Below are 22,446 nucleotides of genomic sequence, written 5' to 3'. Positions count from 1 at the left end.
TTACACGCATTGCCAAATGCATTGAGGTTGACGGACATCATTTTAAGCATTTATTGCATTAATGTGGTATTTACAGGTAATCTCGCTGCAACCGCATGCGTTCTCGGAAGTGATAAGTTCACAAAGGTACATGTATCACATTGGAACAACCGAAATAAAATGTTCAAACGTACCTACGTTCTGTATTTTAATTTAAAAAACCTACCTGTTACCAACTGTTCGTCTAAAATTGTGAGCCATATGTTTGTGACTGTTACAGCGCCATCTATCACTAAACGAATATGTAATAAAAAATGAGGGCTCCTATTAAAAAAAACGCAGTTGATATCCGTTTGACCTATGAGAGCGCCATCTAGCGGGCCAACCATAGCGCCATCTGGTTTCCCCTTTTCAAGCTAAACAAGTTTCGTTCTTTGTAGTTTTTCATTTGACGCTTATTTCGTGAGATATTTGGCCCGGTCACGATCAATGGACCACCCTGTATAAAGTGTCCTTACCTTCACATTTCAATGTCCTTCAGATGTGAATGACGTTTCTCCTACCAACGTTGTGTTCTTTGTTTGATGCACAAATCAACTGGTTACTCAGGCATGTAGTACACTTTGTACCAAATTGGTGTTTGCTGCCAGCTGCCATCTAAAAATTTTAATGGGCAGTAGTATACTTCTTGGAAGCATTCACCCACAAGACACTTGCGTTCCCACATTCGACATTGCAGATCTCTAGAGACATAACGTACTGCCAACACGTAGCAGAATTGCTTCTGCTAACCGTGGATGGCACACTGATTTCACTCACTTCAGAAGAGGCACTAACAGACGTCGATAACAAATTCTGGTCGAGCAAGAACGGGAAAGGAAATAGTTCGTGTCCTTTTTCATCGAAACTTTCGCGGAATTCACGTCTACATCTACCTCTGCATGTACATCTACATGACTTCTCTATAACTGCCACTTAAGTTCCTGGCAGAAGGTTCATCGAACCACCTTCACAATATTCCTCTACCGTCTCACTCCCGAACAGCGCGCGGAAAAAATGAACACTTAAATTATTCTGTGCGTCCTCTGTTTTCACTTATTTTATTACTATCCATATTTCTCCATATTAAGGTTGGAGACAATAAAATATTCTCACATTCAGAGGAGAAAGGTGGCGATTTAAATTTCACGAAAAGAAATCAGCGCAACGAAACAATACTTTTGTTTTAATGATTGATTCCCCCTCCCCCCCCCCCTCCCACCCAAATCGAATATCACATTTGTAACACTCTTTCTCTTATTTCGTGATAATACAAAACGAGCTGTGTTTCTTTGAAGTTTTTAGATGTCCTCCGCAATTCCTACGTGGTATTATGTGCTAAGAGGAAGAGAATAAGTGCATACCCTCAAAGATTTTAAAAAGACATATGAATACGTCGTGATGTACAACCTAACACACTGGCAGAAATACGGTTTCTTGAAAAGCTAAAGTGTATTATAAGAGCAAACGTGACTAAACCAAAGCAGAAAATAAATTTTCAGTTATGTTTCTCGAAACCTTTTGAAACTACTACAAGAGCTCGGTAGGCACATTAACTGTTGCCACTCTTCTTCAGCTAGTTTCTATGTGATCGTTCCATTTTATGTTGTTCGTAAATCCCGCGTCCGGCCATCCTGATTTAGGTTTTCCGTGATTTCCCTAAATCGCTCCAGGCAAATACCGGGATGGTTCCCTTCAAAGGGCACGGCCGACTTCCTTCCCTAATCCGATGAGACCGATGACCTCGCTGTCTGGTCTCCTTCCCCAAAACAACCCAACCCTAGGACCGCAGTTTGCTTTGAAGCCGCTTGTGCGGAGTGGTGTCAAAAGCATTCTGGAAATCTACGAGGGCATGCAGAAAAGTAATACCTCCGAGTTTTTTGTGTGAAAACTCTTAAAGCTTTTTAAATAAAACATACGTTACTAATATTCTGCAGCTTTATTCTTCATACATACGTATTTGTCTCTCAACATAGTCACCCTGGCGACGAACATCTTTCTACCAACGAAAGATCTGTTTATTGATATCATCGTTGTAGAATGTTTGACTTTGTTAACAGAGCCACAGCCTCATCTTTTCTTGCACCGCTTCATCACTGTCGAAGTGCAGCCCCCGAAGATATTTTTTTAAGTTTTGGAAACAGACGAAAATCGAATGGGTCGTAGTCGGGCCTGTGTGAAGGATAATCGATGAGAATGAACCCACGGCGTCGGATTCTTGCAGATGTCTCAGCCCTCGTGTGTTTTCTGGCATTGTCACGCTGGAGGAAAGAGTGCTCCACGTGTGGACGACCTCTTCAAATTCGAAACTAGATTATAGTACGCAGTTTCTCACGCACCGACAAAATTACGTCACACGCAGCCATGTTACAGCTCACGCAGGATGCCGTGGTCCATGTGCTGTGACCAGTTTTCGGCCATAGCGCTGGGCGAGTTCATTCGTTTGTTCGGAAGGGGAGGCCTATAAGTGTTTTCCATCTTTCGACTGGTCAGCAATGACAGAACCGAGGTGCCCACCCTGCAATCTTTTTCAAACGATTATACAGAAACTATTCGGTAAAAAAATCTGTTTTCATTTACCTATAGCTTTCCATGTCAGGTTTACGACAATGTGCCCATCATTTCGTTAATGGTCATAGTTATTGTGATATTTACGTGAAACACACACTGCGCGATATCCGGAAAAGTGTGCAATGAAAAACAGAGGTGCTATGATTTTGTGTGTGGTGCATATTACATAATATGTTGTTGCCTAAGAAATTTAGCTAACATACTGAATTTTTCTACAGACCTTTAGTAAAGGTATCTACGAGGGGCGTTTGAGAAGTCCGTGCAAAAGTAAAAACTATTTACGAGTTTGGGGTAAACCTTTTTTTATTTTTCGACTGTCTCTTTTTAGACCTATACAGTTGGTCCAACGCTGTTCTAATTTGTTGATCCCTTCCGAATAATACGAATTGTCCAAGTCTACAAAATAGCTACTAGTTGCTGCAATTATATCCTCATTTGAATAAAATCTTTGTCCCCCCAGCCATTTCTTCAAATTGGGGAACAAACAGTAGTCCGAGGGAGCCAAGTCTGGAGAATACGGGGGTTCAAAAATGGTTCAAATGACTCTGAGCACTATGGGACTTAACATCTGAGGTCATCAGTCCCCTAGAACTTAGAACTACTTAAACCTAACTACCGTAAGGACATCACACACATCCATGCCCGAGGCAGGATTCAAACCTGCTACCGTAGCGGCCGCGCGGTTCCAGACTGAAGCGCCTGGAAACGCTCGGCCACCAATGGCCGGCAGAATAGGGGGGGGGGGGGGATGTGAAACGAGTTTGAATCCTATTTCAATTAATTTTGCGACCACAACTGCAGAGGTGTGTGCTGGCGCATTGTCGTGATGGAAAAGAACTTTTTTTGCGGTCCAATCACCAGCATTTTTATTGCAGCTCTGTTTTCAAACGGCCCAATAACGAAGAATAATATGCACCTTTAATAGTTTTACCCTTTTCCAGATAGTCGATGAGGATTATCCCTTTCGAAACCCAAAAGACAGTCGCCATAACCTTTCCGGCCGAAGGACTGGTCTTCGCCACTTTTGGTTCAGATTTTCCCTTGGTAACCCATTATTTAGATTGTTGTTTGGTCTCAGGAGTATAGTAACGTGCCCATGTTTCATCCACAGTGACAAAACTACGCTTAAATTCCTGAACAGCTGCAAACCATCCTTGCAACACTTCATACGTTTCCGTTTTTGGTCAAGTGTGAGCAATCGCGGAACCCATCTTGCGGATAACTTTGTCACGTCCAAATGTATATGCAAAATATTATGTACCCGTTCATTCGAAATGCCCACAGCACTAGCAATCCCACGCACTTTAACTCTTTTGTCATCCATCACCGTATCATGGATTTTATCAACGATTTCTGGAGTCGTTACCTCCACAGGGCATCCAGAACGTTCAACATCACTTGTGCCCATATGGCCACTCCGAAAATTTTGAAACCACTTATAAACTGTTCTAATCGAGCCGGCCGCGGTGGTCTAGCGGTTCTAGGCGCTCAGTCCGGAACCGCGCAACTGCTACGGTCGCAGGTTCGAATCCTGCCTCGGGCATGGATGTGTGTGATGTCCTTAGGTTAGCCATGTTCTAATCGAAGGTGCAGAGTCGCCGTAATGTTTATCAAGCTTCTCTTTAGTCTCCTGAGGCGTTTTCCCTTTCATAAAGTAATGTTTAATCACCACACGAAATTCTTGTTCGTCCATTTTTTGACAATCACTCGGCTTCCTTGATTCACGCGAATGCAAAACGCAAAGAATTAGACCAATATGGCTGTAACTTGGTATTCGTTCTTTCCAAAGATGATACTAACTAAACTTGACCTTGATACGCGTCGGTGGTTCCATCTCTCGGACTTTGCAAGGACTTTTCAAATTCCCCTCGTATCTGTCACCAATCTCGAGAAAACTGATCTGATATAGCATACTCATTTACGGTCACAGCGCGCCAGCGGTAAAGCCAGAGTGAAATATCCTCACATTTCATAAACGATTTCAGATATCGAAATGAGATTTGGCAAATCATAGCATTACCATATCGTCACGTAAAACGTCGTTGTCTACCATATTATTCAAATAACTGCAGGCGTTTTTGGCGAAAAAATGTAATTTTAAAGGGCCATCGATAGCTGGTGATACGAGAAAGGCTATGGGTTTTGCAACAACATATGTGAAGACATTACACTTTTTTTTGTACCGAAGATGTGTTTTTTCATAAGTTACTGACTTTACTTTTCTTCTGTTCCTCATTTAATAAACTTAATAAACCACTATTTCAGAATTCTGTCGCAGTTGTGTCTTCTCAACATGTTGTGAGACAATGTCAACTCCGCTGTGTTTTGGCAAAAAAGCAAATTTTGACATGGTTACCAGAGAAATGTGCAGGTTTTATTCAAAATTCGACACTTGTGACACTTCTCTGAAAGTTACAAACACTTAACAAGCCAGGCGAATACAAATAGCTGCATAGGCCTCAGTTTTGAACGAGACTTCCCCTCCACTGCTCGGCGTTTCCCTTACCACACTCTGATCACCCCCCCCCCCCCTCCACCACTGCCACTCTCCTCATGTTTCCACAGCCGACTGCGCATCTAGCGCCCACAGCATTTTGCGCGCTATACACGCCACAATTCGGAACCATCTAGCGGCAGACGCTTGCAATTTGCGTCAGCGAAGTGAGATAGTCGACTGAGTAATATAATATGCATGACATGTAATATCTCAACCGTTATTGAGAACAGAATAAAAACTTTGGAGCCATTACTTTTCAGCACGCCCTCATAGAGATACAGAATAAATTTGAAATAAAGGGCCAGGTGCTTATCACAAGAACGATATTTTCTGAATCCCTGCTGAGAATCTATCAATAGATCGTTTTCTTGGAGGTAATTAAAAATGTTCAAATAAGTACGTGTTCCAAAATCCTATTACAAGTTGACGCCAGTGATATGGGTCTGTAATTTAGTGGCCGGCCGGAGTGGCCGAGCGGTTCTAGGCGCTTCAGTCTGGAACCGCGCGATCGCTACGGTCGCAGGTTCGAATTCTGCCTCGGGCATGGATGTGTGTGGTGTCCTTAGGTTAGTTTGGTTTAAGTAGTTCTACGTTCTAGGGGACTGATGACCTCAGATGTTGAGTCCCATAGTGCTCAGTGCCATTTGAACCATTTTGTAATTTAGGGGATCACTCCTATTTCCTTTCTTGAGTATTAGTGTGACCAGTGCAACTTTCCAGTCTTTAGGTAGCGATCTTTCATCGTTCTAATGGCTGCATAGAACTGCTAAGTCTGGAGCTGTTATATCAACATATTCTGGAAAGAACCTAACTGATATATAATCTGGACTGGAAGACTTGCCTTCATTAATTAATTAAAGTTGCTACATTACAGCGAGGATATCGACTTCTAAGTTTCTCATGTTTGAAGCTGTTATTGATTCAAATTCTGAAATATTTACTTCGTCTGCTTTGGCGAAAACCATGTTTAATAATTCCGCTTTAGTGCACTGTCTTCGGTAACGTTACCATTGCTACTGTGCAATGAAGCTTTAGAGGCTGTCACGAAAATAAGCATCTCAAGGTCATCTCACCGTTCTACAGCATTCCCAGTCGCTGATAATTTCAGATGTTAATAAAAATTCCGAAAAAATGTACGACATCCCTATTATTAGTCTAGAATATGATGAAGTATTTTTCAAACTAAAATTCTTGCCAGCTCCTACGAAAAAAAACCTCGATGTTACAAGAAATTTTGAAGAAAACAAATTTTTCAACTTTAAACTGTGGAAGAGAACAGAACCACTGACATATTTTGAGTGAAAATAATATATGAACATTCTCGAAGTTTATAGATGCACGTGATACATGTTTTATCTTGAGAACAACATAGTGTTCCGCGAAAAAAATAAAACACCGTGAGAGGTGTGAAATTGTTTTGCCTGTGTAACGAAAAATGTCGTCGCTGATGAATGTGCGTTCTGTTTGACTTTCTAGGCCGGCCGGAGTGGACGAGTAGTTCTAGGCGCTACAGTCTGGAACTGCGCGACCGTAGCAGTCCCGCGGTTCCGGACTGTAGCTCCTAGAACCCCACGACCACCGCGGCCGGCAGAACACTGTTGAAATACCGTTGAGTCAGCATATTTACCATACGAGCCCACATCTACAGCGACAAATTTATAGTGTGTAGCACAAACATCCATTAATACAATAGAGAAATATTTCTTATAGTTGAAAAACATTAATGCACTGTTTGCTGGTTTCACCAGTCGCAGATGCTTTCCATTACCGGCGCCGAGACAGTTTGGGAAACTGGCCTTAGTTTCAAAATCTTTTAAGATAATCCAGATTGACGAACATACTCTTCTTACAATTTCTCTGATTGTTGTTACTCCAAGTCGGAAAGCATGATGCAAATCAACGAACGAATTTCCAGTTGCCAGATATCTGAAAGGGAAAAATTACTAAATTATTTCACACTTTTGCGAGATAGATTAGTTTTCAGGCAACCTTATTCTGAACAAAATGTCTTGAAATATTTTTTCTAAGATAATCTAATAAACAGAATTGTTCTAAACATTTTGTTTTACGTTAACGTATGTCCCATCAGTTCCTACCACATATGGTATGCGGAAACTCATCTAAAATATCACTACTTGTAACTTCCGTTTACAAAGAATAGACATTATTGGTAGCTAAGATAATATTTCATTTTTACAGTTATGTCGCTGCAGAAGAAATGGCGTACCATTAAAGATTCACATAGCCGAGAAAAACGGAGATTAACCGGTAAAAGTGGTTCTGCAGCTGCGAGAAAGACGCCATACCTGTATTTTAATCTCCTATCATTTTTGAATATGTCCGACCCCGGTAGTTGAGTGGTCAGCGCGACAGAATGTCAATCCTAAGGGTCCGGTTTCGATTCCCGGCTGGGTCGGAGATTTTCTCAGGGACTAGGTGTTGTGTTGTCCTAATCATCACCATTTCTTCCCTATCGACGCGCAGGTCTCCGAAGTGGCGTCAAATCGAAAGACCTGCACCAGGCGAACGGTCTACCTGACGGGAGGCCCTACCCACACGGCACTTCCATTTTATAATGTGACTCCACTTTTGGCGGACCCTCTTTCTTCTGTGACTAACTTAGGAATCGCGAGACTGATGACCTCGCCGTTTGGTCCCATAACCCCTCTCAATTAGTCAATCAATCAATTAGTTTTCACGTACCAACGAGTAAGGATATACCACAAAGACGCCTGTTCGGGAGAAACCACGACCGCCAAATTTAACTGGCGTATTTCTGACAGGGGTCACAATCGAATGCCGTCGACTTAAACACAGGATTATTCACGGTGAGAAAATCCTTCATGCAATTAGGCCGGGAGTAATGCAACCAATTAGCACCCGTATGATCCTGAACAACATGCTTGTTGTGGGTTACAGAAGCCATGGCCGCACACCTGCACTGCAGATCACCATACCTCACTAGCCACAAAGATTAGAATGGACGTAGGAACACCAGTTGCAGTAAAAGTTGGGGCAAGCTGATACCAGCATATCGAAAGCAACACGAAGCAATGCAGCCCGATTGTCAAACGGATGACGCTCAAGCAGTCAAAAAAAAAGCCCCCTAGAACTTAGAACTACTTAAAGCTAACTAACCTAAGGACAAGCCCGCCCTGTCCGCCGGGCAGGAAGGAGCGCATAGTCCCCGGCACGAATCCGCCTGGCGGATTTGTGTCGAGGTCCGGTGAACCGGCCAGTCTGTGGATGGCTTTTAAGCGGTTTACCATCTACCTCGGCGAATGCGGGCTGGTTCCCCTTTATTCCGCCTCAGTCACACAATGTCGGCGATTGCTGCGCAAACAAGTCCTCCATGTACGCGTACACCACCATTACTCTACCAAGCAAACATACGGGTTACACTCGTCTGGTGTGAGACGTTCCCTGGGGGATCCGGTGAGGGGCAGCGGAGGGGTGAAGTGGACTGCAGTAGTCGTCGTGGGGTTGTGGACCACTGCGGCTGCGGCGGGGACGGAGCCTCTCCGTCGTTTCTAGGTCCCCGGTTAACATACAATACATACAAATACAATCCAACCTAAGGACATCACGCACATCCATGCCCGAGGCAGGATTCGAACCTGCGACCGTAGTGGTCGCGCGGTTCCAGACTGTAGCGCCTAGAACCTCTCGGTCACACCGTCCGGCTAAATGTGTGTGCCCCGCGCTTTCTTCGAACTAGTGGACATGGTTTCTTGATCGAGATAATTACGATAGATTATACACTCCTGGAAATGGAAAAAAGAACACATTGACACCGGTGTATCAGACCCACCATACTTGCTCCGGACACTGCGAGAGGGCTGTACAAGCAATGATCACACGCACGGCACAGCGGACACACCAGGAACCGCGGTGTTGGCCGTCGAATGGCGCTAGCTGCGCAGCATTTGTGCACCGCCGCCGTCAGTGTCAGCCAGTTTGCCGTGGCATACGGAGCTCCATCGCAGTCTTTAACACTGGTAGCATGCCGCGACAGCGTGGACGTGAACCGTATGTGCAGTTGACGGACTTTGAGCGAGGGCGTATAGTGGGCATGCGGGAGGCCGGGTGGACGTACCGCCGAATTGCTCAACACGTGGGGCGTGAGGTCTCCACAGTACATCGATGTTGTCGCCAGTGGTCGGCGGAAGGTGCACGTGCCCGTCGACCTGGGACCGTACCGCAGCGACGCACGGATGCACGCCAAGACCGTAGGATCCTACGCAGTGCCGTAGGGGACCGCACCGCCACTTCCCAGCAAATTAGGGACACTGTTGCTCCTGGGGTATCGGCGAGGACCATTCGCAACCGTCTCCATGAAGCTGGGCTACGGTCCCGCACACCGTTAGGCCGTCTTACGCTCACGCCCCAACATCGTGCAGCCTGCCTCCAGTGGTGTCGCGACAGGCGTGAATGGAGGGACGAATGGAGACGTGTCGTCTTCAGCGATGAGAGTCGCTTCTGCCTTGGTGCCAATGATGGTCGTATGCGTGTTTGGCGCCGTGCAGGTGAGCGCCACAATCAGGACTGCATACGACCGAGGCACACAGGGCCAACACCCGGCATCATGGTGTGGGGAGCGATCTCCTACACTGGCCGTACACCACTGGTGATCGTCGAGGGGACACTGAATAGTGCACGGTACATCCAAACCGTCATCGAACCCATCGTTCTACCATTCCTAGACCGGCAAGGGAACTTGCTGTTCCAACAGGACAATGCACGTCCGCATGTATCCCGTGCCACCCAACGTGCTCTAGAAGGTGTAAGTCAACTACCCTGGCCAGCAAGATCTCCGGATCTGTCCCCCATTGAGCATGTTTGGGACTGGATGAAGCGTCGTCTCACGCGGTCTGCACGTCCAGCACGAACGCTGGTCCAGCTGAGGCGCCAGGTGGAAATGGCATGGCAAGCCGTTCCACAGGACTACATCCAGCATCTCTACGATCGTCTCCATGGGAGAATAGCAGCCTGCATTGCTGCGAAAGGTGGATATACACTGTACTAGTGCCGACATTGTGCATGCTCTGTTGCCTGTGTCTATGTGCCTGTGGTTCTGTCAGTGTGATCATGTGATGTATCTGACCCCAGGAATGTGTCAATAAAGTTTCCCCTTCCTGGGACAATGAATTCACGGGTTCTTATTTCAATTTCCAGGAGTGTATGTGTTGCCGACGGCAGCGCCGTATTCTGCATGTTTACATATCCCTGTATTTGAATACCCATGCCTTTACCAGTTTCTTTGGCACTTCAGTGTGCATCGAAGAAAGAATGACAGAAATAAAATAACGATTCAAGCCTGGGATTACAATTCAAGGTGAAAGAATATTAATCATAAGATTCGTTAATAACATTGCTGTCATCAATGAAAGTGAGAAAGAACTGCAGGATCTACTGAATGGAATGAACAGTCTAATGAATTCATGTTATGGACTGAGAGTAAACCGAAAACAGACGAAAGTAATGACGAATAGCAGAAATGAGATTACCGATAAACATACTGAAAGAAACTTGGTAAAGGAAGATCAGTTTTAAATGATATCTTAATAGCATGACTACATTTACAACTGCAGCAGATTTTTCACTCAACATTATGGACAGTGGAGAGGACGAGGTAAAGGAGTTCTGTTACGTTGTAAGGTATGAGTGATTGTACGGATATATTGGCTGTGAGCCCTTCTTTGGGGTTATTTGCCCTCCTGCTGTAAGTCTTTTCATGTGTAGCTACTTCAGCGACTTTCACGGTGATGAAGATGAGATGAGTAGGACAACACAGACACCTAATCCCCGACCGCATGTTGCAGGTCCTGTACGGGCCTTTCTGGATACAGAAAATGTTCGACTGCTGTCCTGGCCAGCACATTCTCCAGATCTCTCACCAACTGAAAACGTCTGGGCAATGGTGACCGAGCAACTGGCTCGTCACAATACGCAAGTCACTAACTGTGGTATCGTGTTGAAGCTGCATGGGCAGCTGTACCTGTACGCGCCATCCATGCTCTGTTTGACTCAATGCCCAGGCGTATCAAGGCCGTTATTACAGCCAGAGGTGGTTGTTCTGGGTACTGATTTCATAGGACCTATGCACCCAAATTGCGTGAGAATGTAATTACATGTCAGTTCTAGTATAATATATTTGTCCAATGAATATCCGTTTATCATCTGCATTTCTTCTTGGTGTAGCAATTTTAATGGTCAGTAGTGTAACCTAAACTAGTTACTAACTACGGCATGCAAACACTTTGTTCAACAGGTAAACGTCACTACAAATATTCGTAATTAGGTTATCACATGTTCGATATGCCTGCCCTCATTGACGAAGATGTGGCGCAGACGAATAGCGAAATTCTGTGTGATCCGCTGAAGTGTCGGAACGTCGATGCTGTCGGTGACCTCCTGAATGGCTGCTTTCAGCTCAGCAATGGTTTTTAAGTTACTGCTGTATACCTTGTCTTTGATACAGCCTCACACTTGAATTCGCATGTGTTCACATCCGGAGAATATGGCGGCCAATCGAGGATCCTGCAGGACACCAAACACTCTGCTGCTTGCGTAAGGTCGAGTTCCGTCTCACATGAACCACAATTTGTCGAAATCAAGGTCACTTTTGATAACAGGGATGAAATCACCTTCCAAAACCTTCAAGTACCGTTCGGTACTCACAGTGCGTTCCTATTATTCCGTGACTGGACACTGCACATCACACAGGCACCCATTGAGGGTGAAACGACTTCTCGATCTCGAAATGCGGATTCTCATTCCTCCAGATGCGCCAATTTTGCTTATTGACGAACCCATCATGTGCAAATGGCCTGCCGGCCGGGGTGGCTGAGGGGTTCCAGGCGCTCCAGTCTGGAAGCGCGCGACCGCTACGGTCGCAGATTCGAATCCTGCCTTGGGCATGGATGTGTGTGATGTCCTTAGGTTAGTTAGGTTTAAGTAGTTACAAGTTCTAGGGGACTGATGACCTCAGATGCTAAGTCCCGTAGTGCTCAGAGACTTTTTTTTTGTACTTTGGTAATAATTGTTGACCAATCGCCTCATGGTCACTCATACCAGTTTCGATATGGCAACCTCAAAGAGGTCAGGTGTGTTTGTTGCCAAATTGCTACACCAAGAAGAAATGCGGAAGATAAACAGGTATTCATTGAACACATATATCTCACTAGAGCTGACATATTATTACATTTTCAGGCAGTTTGGGTGCATAGATCCTGAGAAATCATTACCCAGAAAAACCACCTCTGGCCGTAATAACGGCCTTGATAGGCCTGGGCATTGAGTCAAACAGAGCATGGATGGCGTCCATTGTTCTGAGGAAATGTAGGGTTTCGCAGGGATCGAATGAAGGATAGAGCCACGGGTCGTAACACATCTGAAATGTAACGTCCACTGTTCAAAGTGCCTTCAATGCGAACAAGAGGTGACCGAGACGTGTAGCCAATGGCACCCCATACCATCACGCCGGGTGATACGCCAGTATGGCGATGACGAATACACGCTTCCAATGTGCGTTCACCGCAATGTGGCCATACACGGATGCTGTAAACAGAATCTGGATTCATCCGAAAAAATGACGTTTTGCCATTCGTGCACCCAGGTTCGTCGTTGAGTACACCATCGCAGGCGCTCCTGTCTGTGATGCAGCGTCAAGGGTAACTGCAGCCATGGTCTCCGAGCTGATAGTCCATGCTGCTGCAAACGTCGTCGAACTGTTCGTGCAGATGGTTGTTGTCTTGCAAACATCCCCATCTGTTGACTCAGGGATCGCAACGTGGTTGCACGATCTGTTACAGCCATGCCGATAAGATGCCTTTCATCTCGACTGCTAGTGATACGAAGCCGTTGGGATGCAGCACGGCGTTCCGTATTACCCTCCTGAACCCACCGATTCCATATTCTGCTAACAGTCATTGGATCTCGACCAACGCGAACAGCAATGTCGCGATACGATAAACCGTAATCGCGATAGGCTACAATCCGACCTTGGTCAACGTTGGAAACGTGATGGTACGCATTTCTCCTCCTTACACGAGGCATCACAACAACGTTTCACCAGGCAACGCCGGTCAACTGGTGTTTGTCTATGAGAAATCGGTTGGAAACTTTCCTCGTGTCAGCACATTGTAGGTGTCGCCACCGGCGCCAACCTTGTGTGAATCCTCTCAAAAGCTAACCATTTGCATATCAGAGCATCTTCTTCCTGACGGTTAAATTTCGCGTCTTTAGCACGTCATCTTCGTGGTGTAGCAATTTTAACGGCCAGTAATGTATACAGTTTCCGAATTATGTCTAAACTGTTTGCTGGACGCTCCACATCTCTAGGACTCGAGACACACCATCGAATGAGAAGAGTGCAGCTTCTCTTTGACACGAACAGTTTGTGATCGGTTGCTGAGCGGTGATGGATTACAGTGGCTCAGCATCATTTTCGGTGTCTCGCGGATTCCATTCTAAGATGCGTCGTCGGCATAATGACGGCAAAATTCGACACTACTCTTCCGACCATGAAACTGCAACTTCATGAAGATGGCATACAGCATACGCAAAATCGGCATGAAGTATACAAGGTACTTAGATATGCGCATGGGCAGTATTTCAGTGGAACTGCGCGAGGTAAGTAAGGGTAACGTTAACGACAATCTGCGTATAAGTAAAGATTCTGCAGCTCGTTCCTCATTCAAGTATTCTACGATGGTCGTTCAGTAAATAATGCCCCACATTTTTTAAAAAGCCATTGGTGCTTCACATTTGATGTTTGTTCTGTGTGTCGGTGAAGTTTCGAACCGCCCTGGCAGATGGCAGAGCTGTAGTACAACATCAAAATGGCGTCTACATACGACTTACATGACAAGAAGCATGCTATTATTGCATTCTTGTGTGCAGAAAAACAAACCGTGAAGAACATCCCTAAACGTTTGCGGTCAGTGGACGGCGATGCTGCAGTTGATAGGAGTACAGTTAGGCGAAGGGTAAAGAAAGTTACAGCCTGAAGCAATTCAGAAACCGAGTTCCGTGATCAGCCACGCTCGGGACGTCCTGTCACAGCCACTGCTCCAGACATGCTGAGTCGTGCGGATGCCATTATTCGTGCCGACCGACGCATCACAACTCGACAGTTGGCTCTACAGTAGTCGGTCAGCACTGCAAGTTCGTCTGCAATGATCGAGACTCTCGGATATTCAAGGAGGTACCCACGATGGGTTCCATGAATGCTCACAGCGGGCCACAAGGTTCAAAGAAAGGCCATTTCGTCTGAATTGACCGACGGAGAGGCCGTTCTGTCACGGATCGTTACAGGGGTGAAAGCTGGGTGCAACACTTTGCACCGGAAACAAAAAGGCAGTCTATGGAGTGGTATCATCCTCATTCACCACAAAAGAAGAAATTCAAGACAGCTCCCTCTGCCGGAAAAAATTATGGTGACTGTCTTCTGCTACTGTGATGGCGTCATTCTCGTGGACGTGATGCCAAGGGGGTCTACCATCAATTCAGAGGCATACGTGAAGACTCTGAATAAACTCAAGAACCGTTTCCGACGTGTTTGATCGGACAAGAATCCAGCAGAAATCTTGCTCCAACACGATAATGCACGCCCACACACAAGTCTGAGAACCTGGGCACACATCGCCAAATTGGGTTGGACATCATTCATTGCCTCATCCACCCTACAGATCAGACCTGGCACCCTCGAACTTCCATCCCTTTCCGCCCCTTAAAGATACTTTACGGGGAACACACTTTGAAGATGACGAAAGTGTCGTCATGCAGTTAAAACAGGGCTATGCCTACACGACAACATCTTTTACCAGCAGGGAATACATGCTCCTCCACAACGTTGGCGTACGGCCATAGACTGTGATGGAGACTATGTAGAAAAATAGGACATGGACAAGACATGTTCATCTATATTATCACCAAATTCTGAATCTTAACAATAAAAACACAACTGGCCATTAAAATTGCTACACCACGAAGATGACGTGCTACAGAGGCAAAATTTAACCGACGGCAAGAAGATGCTGTGATATGCAAATGATTATCTTTTCAGAGCATTCACACATGGTTGGCGCCGTTGGCGACACCTACAACATGCTGGCATGAGGAAAGTTTCCAGCCGATTTCTCATACACAAACAGCAGTTGACCGGCGTACCTGGTGAAACGTTGTTCAAATGGTTCAAATGGCTCTGAGCACTATGGGACTTAACATCTATGGTCATAAGTCCCCTAGAACTTAGAACTACTTAAACCTAACTAACCTAAGGACAGCACACAACACCCAGTCATCACGAGGCAGAGAAAATCCCTGACCCCGCCGGGAATCGAACCCGGGCGCGGGTTGCGAAAACGCTACCGCACGACCACGAGCTGCGGACGAAACGTTGTTGTGATGCCTCATGTAAGGAGGACCAATGCGTACCATCACGTTTCCGACTTTGATAAAGGTCAGATTGTAGCCCATCGCGATTGCGGTTTATCGTATCGCGACATTGCTCCTCGCGTTAGTCGAGATCCAATGACTGTTAGCAGAATATGGAATCGGTGGGTTCAGGAGGGTAATACGGAACGCCGTGCTGGATCCCAACGCCCTCATATCACTAGCAGTCGAGATGACAGGCATCTTATCCGCATGACTGTAACGGATCGTGCAGCCACGTCTAGATCCCTGCGTCAACAAAATGGTTCAAATAGCTCTGAGCACTATGGGACTTAACAGCTGTGGTCATCAGTCCCCTAGAACTTAGAAATACTTAAACCTAACTAACCTAAGGACATCACACACATCCATGCCCGAGGCAGGATTCGAACCTGCGACCGTAGCAGTCGCGCCTGAGTCAACAGATTGGGACGTTTGCAAGACAACAAGCATCTGCACGAACAGTTCCACGACGTTTGCAGCAGTATGGACTGTCACTTCGGAGACCACGGCTGCGATTACCCTTGACGCTGCATCACAGACAGGAGCGCCTGCGATGGTGTACTCAACAACGAACCTGGGTGAACGAATGGCAAAACGTCATTTTTTTGGATGAATCCAGGTTCTGTTTACAGCATCATGATGGTCGGTTCCGTGTTTGGCGACATCACGGTGAACGCACATTGGAAGCGTGTATTCGTCATCGCCATACTGGCATATCACCAGGCGTGATGGTATGGGGTGCCATTGGTTACACGTCTCGGTGACCTCTTGTTCGCATTGACTGCACTTTGAACAGTGGACGTTACATTTCATATGTGTTACGACCCGTGGCTCTACCCTTCATTCGAAACCCTACATTTCAGCAGGATAATGCACGACCGCATGTGAAACCCCTTAGAACAATTTATACAAGACTGTGCTTAAACTGACACACAATATTTTTTAGCGCAACGCAATCTGACTTTCAGAAATCCCTACAAAAGAATGGCCCTAACTAACATTAATCTATACCTTTCACAAATCACTTACCTCACCAAAAATCTCCGTTACTCGAACTACTGCAATACAGCGAGTGCCACTACTGCCAGCTAAATAAAAGATTCAAACTACGGAAGGCACTAACTACTAGTAGGCATAGTTAGCAAATGAAAGATTTTAATAGAGAACAAACAATTTATTTACCTTAACAGTCATAATGTATACAGTAGTTCATGACATCCATTTTTACAAATATCAAACCTCCGCCATTTCTCTCCCCACATCCACCACTGCTGGCGGCTCACCTCCAACTGCGCAACGCTAGGCGCTGTTCACATCCAGCTGCCCAAAACTACAATGGAAGACAACAATGCAAACTAGCCACAGACTGCACACAGCACAGCCAGTGATTTTCGTACAGAGCGCTACGTGCCGTTGCCAATAAGAAAACATAAACAGCCTACTTACATAGCCTACTTACACATGTTACAGGTCCTGCACGGGCCTGTCTGGATACAGAAAATGTTCGACTGTTGCCCTGGCCAGGTCATTTTCCAGATCTCTCACCAACTGAAAACGTCTGATCAATGGTGGCCGAGCAACTGGCTCGTCACAATACGCCAGTCACTACTCTTGATGAACAGTGGTATCGTGTTGAAGTTGCACGGGCAGCTGTACCTGTACACGCCATTCAAGCTCTGTTTGACATAATGCCCAGGCGTATCAAGGCCGTTATTACGACCAGAGGTGGTTGTTCTGGGTACTGATTTCTCAGGATATGTGCACCCAAATTGCGTCAAAATGTAAACACATGTCAGTTCTAGTATGATATATTTGTCCAGTGAATACCCGTTTATCATCTGCATTTCTTATTGGTGTAGCAATTTTAATGGCCAGTAGCGTAGATTTATATCCAGATTCGAAGGACATAAGAAGGAGGCAATAATTAAGAAGGGAGTGAAATAGGGTTGTAGCATATCGACGATGCTATTTATGACCGTACACTGGGCAAGTAGTAAGTGATACCAAAGAGAAATTTAGGAAGGAAATTATAGTTCAGAGAAGATGTAAAAATTTGAGTTTTGGCGATGTCATTCTAAATTGTATTAGACACAACAGAGGACTTGTAAGAGCTATTGAAGGGAATGGATAGCGTCTTCAAAAGAGGTTCAAATGGTTCAAATGGCTCTGAGTACTATGGGACTCAACATCTTAGGTTATAAGTCCCCTAGAACTTAGAACTATTTAAACCTAACTAACCTAAGGACATCACACACACCCATGCCCGAGGCAGGATTCGAACCTGCGACCGTAGCAGTCCCGCGGTTCTGGACTGCAGCGCCAGAACCGCTAGACCACCGTGCCCGGCTTCAAAAGAGGGAATACATCGTTTCGATAATACGATCTTTCAGATGATCTATGGAACATGTAACTTACTAACTAATTGAGATGAATATCAAGGTAGTGGAATGTAGTCGATGTAAATCAGGTGATGCTGAGGGAATTCTATTAGGAAATACGACGCTGAGAGTAGTAGACATTCAGGCAGCAAAATAAGTGATGATGTACGAAGTAAAGAGAAAATAAAGTAGCAGGACAAACATATCTGTAGCTTAGTACAGGAGTGAAACACAGACGATAAAAATGTCAGATAAAAAGTGAATAGAAGGTATTGAAATGTGGTGCAACTGGAGAATGCTGAAAATTGGATGCATACAGGGTGGTCCACTGATCTTGACCGGGCCAAATATCTCACGAAATAAGCGTCAAGCGAAAAAACTACAAAGAACGAAACTTGTCTAGCTTGAAGGGAGAAACCAGATGGCGCTATGGTTGGTCAGCTAGATGGCGCTGCCATAGGTCAAACGGATATCAGCTGCGTTTTTTTTCTAAATAGGAAACCACGTAAAGAAATATCAATGTTTTAGTTGGACCACTTTCTTCGCTTTGTGATAGATGGCGCTGTAATAATCATAAACATATGGGTCACAATTTTAGACGAACAGTTGGTAACAGGTAGGTTTTTTAAATTAAAATACAGAACGTAGGTACGTTTGAACATTTTATTTCGGTTGTTCCAGTGTGATACATGTACCACTGTAAACTCATCATTTCTGAGAACGCATGCTGTTACAGCGTGATTACCTGCAAATAACAAATTAATGCAATAAATGCTCAAAATGATGTCCGTGAACCTCAATGTATTTGGCAATACGTGTAACGACATACCTCTCAACAGCGAGTAGTTCGCCTTCCGCACCCGCATCTCGTGGTCATGCGGTAGCGTTCTCGCTTCCCACGCCCGGGTTCCCGGGTTCGATTCCCGGCGGGGTCAGGGATTTTCTCTGCCTCGTGATGGCTGGGTGTTGTGTGCTGTCCTTAGGTTAGTTAGGTTTAAGTAGTTCTAAGTTCTACGGGACTGATGACCATAGATGTTAAGTCCCATAGTGCTCAGAGTCATTTTGAACTCGCCTTGCGTAACGTTGGCACATGCATTGACAATGCATTGACGCATGTTGTAAGGCGTTGTCGGTGGATCACGATAGCAAATATTCCTCAACTTTCCCCACAGAAAGAAATCCGGGGACGACAGATCTGGTGAACATGCGGGCCATGGTATGGTGCTTCGACGACCAATCCACCTGTCATGAAATATGCTATTCAATACTGCTTCAACCGCACGCGACCTATGTGCCGAACATCCATCATGTTGGAAGTATATCGCCATTCTGTCATGCAGTGAAACATCTTATAGTAACATCGGTAGAACATTAGGTAGGAAATCAGCAACATTGCACCATTTAGATTGCCATCGATAAAACGTGGGCCAATTATCCTTTCTCCCATAATGCCGCACCATACATTAACCCGTCAAGGTCGCTGATGTTCTACTTGTCGCAGTCGTCGTGGATTTTCCGTTGCCCAATAGTGCATACTATGCCGGTTTACGTTACCGCTGTTGTTGAATGACGCTTCGTCGCTAAATAGAACGCGTGCAAAAAGTCTGTCATCTCCCCGTAATTCCTCTTGTGCCCAGTGGCAGAACTGCACACGACGTTCAGAGTCGTCGCCATGCAATTCCTGGTGCATAGAAATATGGTACGGGTGCAATAGATGTTGATGTAGCATTCTCAACACCGACTTTTTCGAGATTCCCGATTCTCGCGCAACTTGTCTGCTACTGATGTGCGTATTAGCCGCGACAGCAGCTAAAACACCTACTTGGGCATCGTCATTTGTTGCAGGTCGTGCTGACGTTTCACATGTGGCTCAACACTACCTGTTTCCTTAAATAACGTAACTATCCGGCAAACGGTCCCGACACTTGGATGCTGTCGACCAGGATACCGAGCAGTATACATAGCACAAGCCCGTTGGGCATTTTGATCACAATAGCTATACGTCAACACGATATCGACCTTTTCCGCAATTGGTAAACGGTCCATTTTAACACGGGTAATGTATCACGAATAAGATACCTTCTGTACTGCCGGAATGTTACGTGATACCACGTACTTATACGTTTGTGACTATTACAGCGCCATCTATCACAAAGCGCAGAAAGTGGTCCAACTAAAACATTCATATTCTTTACGTTCTACACGAATATGTAATAATAATGGGGGTTCTTAATTTAAAAAAAAACGCAGTTGATATCCGGCAGCGCCATCTAGCGGGCCAACCATAGCGCCATGTTGTTTCCCCCTTCAAGCAAGACGAGTTTCGTTCTTTGTAGTTTTTTCGTTTGATGCTTATTTCGTGAGTTATTTAGCCCAGTCACTATCAATGGACCACCCTGTATATTGGGTAACTAATGAAGAGATACTGACTCGAACTGGAGATAAAAGAAGTTTATGTAATGAAGGAAGGGTCCCTTCATAGGATACACTCTGGGAGAGAAAGGAATCATTAATTTGGCAATCGATGGAAGTAAGGAACACAAAAATTGTGGAACGAAGCCAAAACTCGACTAGGTAAGCACGATAAAATGGGTAGACACTGAAGTGACAATAGTCATGGGATAACGGCACGGACAGATACAGATAGCGATAGTAGCAGTATACAACGTGTAAGAGGACAGTGCCTTGCCGCAGCTGTCATTTGTACTCAGGTCATTAAAATGAAAGGTTCCCGACGTGGTTGTGACCTCACAACGTCAATTAACAGATTCTGAACGCGGAATGGTACCTGGAGTAAAACGCATTTCGGAAATTCTTAGGGAAATCAATATTCCGAGATCCACTGTGTCGTTACTGTCCTGAAAATACCAAATTTCAGGCATTATCTGCGAACACGAACAACGCAGTGGCCGACGGTCTTCGCTTAGAGACCGAGAGCAGCTGCGTTTGCGTAGACTTGTCACTGCTATGAGACAGGCAACAGTACGTGAAGCAACCGCAAAAATCAATGTGGGACGTATGAAGATCGCATCCGTTAAGACAGTGCGGCGAAATTTGGCGTTAATGGACTATGGCAGAAGACGACCGACGCTTGCGCGTTTGCTAACAGCACAATATTGCCTGCAGCGCCTTCCATAGGCCCGTGACCATATCAATTGGACCCTAGACGACTGGACAACTGTGGCCTGGTTATGTTGTTGTTGTGGTCTTCAGTCCTGAGACTGGTTTGATGCAGCTCTCCATGCTACTCTATCCTGTGCAAGCTTCTTCATCTCCCAGTATCTACTGCAACCTACATCCTTCTGAATCTGCTTAGTGTATTCATCTCTTGGTCTCCCCCTACGATTTTTACCCTCCACGCTGCCCTCCAATACTAAATTGGTGATCCCTTGATGCCTCAGAACATGTCCTACCAACCGATCCCTTCTTCTGGTCAAGTTGTGCCACAAACTTCTCTTCTCCCCAATCCTATTCAATACTTCCTCATTAGTTATGTGGTCGACCCATCTAATCTTCAGCATTCTTCTGTAGCACCACATTTCAAAAGCTTCTATTCTCTTCTTGTCCAAACTATTTACCGTCCATGTTTCACTTCCATACATGGCTACACTCCATACTAATACTTTCAGAAATGACTTCCTGACACTTAAATCTATACTCGATGTTAACAAATTTCTCTTCTTCAGAAACGCCTTCCTTGCCATTGCCAGTCTACATTTTATATCCTCTCTACTTCGACCATCATCAGTTATTTTGCTCCCCAAATAGCAAAACTCCTTTACTACTTTAAGTGTCTCATTTCCTAATCTAATACCCTCAACATCACCCGACTTAATTCGACTACATTCCATTATCCTCGTTTTGCTTTTGTTGATGTTCATCTTATATCCTCCCTTCAAGACACCATCCATTCCATTCAACTGCTCTTCCAAGTCCTTTGCTGTCTCTGACAGAATTACAATGTCATCGGCGAACCTCAAAGTTTTTATTTCTTCTCCATGGATTTTAATACCTACTCCAAATTTTTCTTTTGTTTCCTTTACTGCTTGCTCAATATACAGATTGAATAACATCGGGGAGAGGCTACAACCCTGTCTCACTCCCTTCCCAACAGCTTATTCCCTTTGATGTCCCTCGACTCTTATAACTGCCATCTGCTTTCTGTACAAATTGTAAATAGCCTTTCGCTCCCTGTATTTTACCCATGCCACCTTTATAATTTCAAAGAGAGTATTCCAGTCAACATTGTCAAAAGCCTGGTTATATGAGACCGATTTCAGTTGGTAAGAGCTGATGGTGGGGTTCGAGTGTGGCCTAGACCTCACGAAGCCATGGGTACAAGCTGTCAACAAGCCATTGTACGTGCTGGTGGTGGCTCCATAATGATGTGGGGTTTGTTCAGAAATGGCTCTGAGCACTATGGGACTCAACATCTATGGTCATCAGTCCCCTAGAACTACTTAAACCTAACCAACCTAAGGACATCACACAACGCCCAGTCATCACGAGGCGGAGAAAATGCATGACCCCGCAGGGAATCGA

The sequence above is a fragment of the Schistocerca cancellata genome, chromosome 4, assembly GCF_023864275.1.
Source record: "Schistocerca cancellata isolate TAMUIC-IGC-003103 chromosome 4, iqSchCanc2.1, whole genome shotgun sequence".
NCBI lineage: Eukaryota > Metazoa > Arthropoda > Insecta > Orthoptera > Acrididae > Schistocerca > Schistocerca cancellata.
Note: the sequence above shows the minus strand (reverse complement) of the source record.